The sequence below is a fragment of the Echinops telfairi genome, unplaced genomic scaffold, assembly GCF_000313985.2.
Source record: "Echinops telfairi isolate 266 unplaced genomic scaffold, ASM31398v2 ScPeMD7_31;HRSCAF=116, whole genome shotgun sequence".
In the NCBI taxonomy this organism is placed as follows: domain Eukaryota; kingdom Metazoa; phylum Chordata; class Mammalia; order Afrosoricida; family Tenrecidae; genus Echinops; species Echinops telfairi.
Window position 1 is genome coordinate 24467053 of NW_022103928.1, and position 3700 is coordinate 24470752.

At 39.2% G+C, this 3700-nt stretch overlaps 1 protein-coding gene and 1 non-coding gene across 2 annotated transcripts in view; one reads left to right on the forward strand and one right to left on the reverse strand.

The window, feature by feature from the left end:
* APPL1 (adaptor protein, phosphotyrosine interacting with PH domain and leucine zipper 1) overlaps nucleotides 1-3700 on the reverse strand; it is a 49952-nt gene that overhangs the window by 34437 nt on the left and 11815 nt on the right. The window lies entirely within an intron of this gene.
* Nucleotides 923-984, forward strand: LOC115869569. The gene has a single exon (XR_004046242.1). It is a non-coding gene; the product is annotated as a U7 small nuclear RNA (small nuclear RNA).

The following is a 3700-nucleotide window of genomic DNA, read 5'->3' on the forward strand; positions in this document are numbered from 1 at the left end:
AATGTACAAATGTGCTTTACACAATTGATGTATGTATGGATTGTGATAAGAGTTGTATGAGCCCCTAAGAAAACAATTAAAAAAAAAAAAGACCCTACTGGAACCGATCACAAGGATGTACACATAACCCCCTCCCTCAGGGACAGACAACAGAAACGTGGGTGAAGGGAGACATCAGTCAGTGTGAGACATGAAAAAATAATAAGTTATAAATGATCAAGGGTTCATGAGGGAGGGAAGGAAGGAGGCAGGGAAGGGGAGGGAGAGGAAAAAATGAGGAGCTGATACCAAGGACTCAAGTAGAAAGAAAATGTTTTGAGAATGATGATGGCAACAAATGTGCAAATGCGCTTGACACAATGGATGGATGATGGATGGTGATAAGAGTTGTATGAGCCCCCAATAAAATGACTTTGAAAAAAAAGAACTGATTTAACCATGGGAGGGGAGATGTTCTAAAAAATTGATGTGGGGGTGATTATACAATTCTCCTTGATACGACTGAATGATTGAACTATTGAATTATATGATATATTAATTACTTGCCAAATAAACTGTTGAAAAAAATGATCAAATAAAATGTATTGGAACTAAAATTTTAAAAATGAAATACAGTACTCTGAGGGGGGGAAAAAATGACCCTACCAACCTACCTACCTACTTCAAGTTCAAAACAACACCACAGTCCCCCTCCTCAGTATGAGCATCTCTTCAGCCATCCTGAAGCAATGTTTGAGATGCAGTCAATTAACGTGGCCCTTCTAGCCACAGTTCTTTATGTGATGTATCATAATTCTGGATATTATGCTTGCGGTTAAGATCCCATTTTAGAGGCATTCTCTGTTTCAGAATTAAGGTGGGATTAAGTCCGGACCTTGTAGGGGGTATGAACCGAGTCACACCATCTTTAAGACTACTTTACTAGTGTTACAGCTCTTTTAGAATTTGTCTAGCAGGTTTTCTGTTTGTTTTCTGGAAACCCCCACACACCAGTAGTTTAAAAAAAAACAAAGACTACTTTACTAGAGGGTGTGACTTACACCATCCTTCATTTTCCTTCGGGTATGGTCGGCTAAGACACAAACTACACCTCCATCAAAACCATTCCTCAGTATGCAAGAGCTATCTGGGACAGAGAGAGAAACCCCAGGACCATGGGGAGAGCACTTCCAAGATCTGTATGAAGTGGCGGAGACCACTGAAACCAGATGCACCAGAGACTGTGTAGACAGAGACTCAGAGGTGCAGTGCTGAGACTATGGGGCACAAGCAACAGACAGGCTGCCGACTTGGCCTATGGAGGCAAAGGCCAAGATCCCAGGTGGTTGAAACACTGAGAATTATATAATCACCCCCACATCAATTTTTTAGAACATCTCCCCTCCCATGGTTAAATCAGTTCTTTTTTTTCAAAGTCATTTTATTGGGGGCTCATACAACTAGAAAGAAACTTAACTGCTGGCTGAGGAGCGGTGTTGCTGTGGACCGATGACTGTAGTTACCATAGGCAGATATTGACTTGTGGTAACCTATTAACTTCCCTACTAAAAACTCCCTTAATCATGACTCTCGTCTGTGAGTTTTGTGTGGTCACTGCAATACATTATGGAAGCTAGCGTAGAGGTACAGTGTAATAGGAAGAACTGTTGGTCTCAGAACAGTCACAGGATGGAGGTCGTGAAGGCATGACAGAGGAGGTTTCATTGTTGTTTGCCACAATGCTAATTCAATTTTTATGAGTGCTGAATGTGGGGTTAATTTTCACTTCCTTCTTTATACTTGTCTAGATTGTTTCCTTCATTTTTTACTAGAAACCTGTAAAAATTGCCTTTTTTAAGGGAGAAAAATAAGTTAGTAAGGAGCTATGAAGAGAAAAAGGAATGTGAACCAAAAGGCTCAGGGATCAGAAGGCACAGCAAACCAAGGGTATGCTCACCATCTTAGGTCTCAAACGTCCAGTAATTTTAGAACAACAAAAATATCAGCAACTGAAGCTTAAAATCTGAACACTGACCTTGTATTTTTTATATAAAAATAATTTGTACTCCAGTCTTAAAATTTGGAGGGGGAAAAAAAATCAACTAATTCTTTTGAGCCTGTCATTTTCAAAAGAGGATGCTAAGTCGATACGGTTTTTTAAAAGAGGGAGGACAAAATCATTCTACCACAATCTGAGCCCTTGACATCCCTCCCCAGGGCTCACAAGCATTCGGAGCAACTGTGAAAACCAAAGCATCGGGACATCTTGTTTGGCTAAAGTCACTGGTAAGAAGAACCTATCATTTAATTGTTTGGTTTCTCCCTGATCCACCCCCCACTTCCACCCTACCCCCCCTCCCCACCAAAAAAACAAACACTGAGAACTGCAGCTGAAGGAATTAGGCATTCATTAGGCACAATTAAATATAAAGGTGTTTCTTAGCTTAAAAAAGGAATGACCTGGGTTCCTTAGTTAAAGCTAATACCAAGTTCAGCATCATATAATTATTATCCATTTAATACTAACAGCTTAACAAAAAAACAATATGGTACCATTTCATTTTACTGAATCTAGACATTATTTTATGTACTACTAAAAATGTACCATTTTACATGCTGGCAATTTAGCTGTGATTCAAGGGCATCTTTGTCTTGATCTTTGCGCCTCATCCTTCACACTCAGAGTTCAGAGTTCAACTCATGAATCACTTTCCATGTCAAGAATCAAAAGCCATGTTTTCTCATCCAGTATTATTCTTTATGTCATAAAATGGTAATAAAATATTTCTTTAAAGTGCTCCAATTTGCCCCCAGTATTTGCCTCCAGGTTACTGATATTCATCAAGTCATGAGAATGATTGATACCCGCTTGATCTCACCAGGTGCCAAAGGGAGGTTTTCAAACAACAGCCAAGGCTCATATTGTTTTCTCAAATAGTTAAATTGATTTTTGGTTGGACACGGGCATATTTTGGAGATATTACAGGTTTGGTTCTAGACTACCACAATAAAACAAATATCACAATAAAGAGAATCACACAAATTTTTTGTTTCCCCTTCCATGCCAAGTTTATATTATACTCTAATCTATGAAGTGTGTAAAACAAAGACAAAACAAAACAAAAAACCCTTACTGCCATTAAGCATGCAGTAATTCTGACTCATATTGCCACTGTGGGTTTCTGAGATTTTTTATGGACATAGAAAGCCTCATCTTTCTCCTGGGGAGAGGCTGGTGTTTTCCAACTGTTGACCTTATGGTTACCAAGCCCAATCCATACCACTAGGGTTCCTCAAGTATGCAACAGAATTATGAAAAAGTTGGAAATGTGATGAGAATTACCAAATACGACAGAGACACACAAAGTGAGCGTGTGCTATTGGAAAATGGCTCTATAGACTTCTCTACACACATTGCCATCTATAACTCTTCAATCTGTAAACTAATGATAATACTGAGAAGTGTAACAAAGCAAGGAACACAGCACAAGGTCTGTCTATATTGATCAAGTGTTCTTTGCCAGCCATGTCACCAGGACTGTACACATTTGCAGATGAAGGCAAGTGCAGTACAACCACCACTTGCCTAGTAGTGATTAAGACAGCATCAACCATAGGTTTAGTACTAAGGTAACAGAAGGACATTGGGCCTCCACTCAAGTACTCCCTCAGTGCAAGAATACTTTCTTCTATTAAATTGTCATTCTATGATGCTCACCTT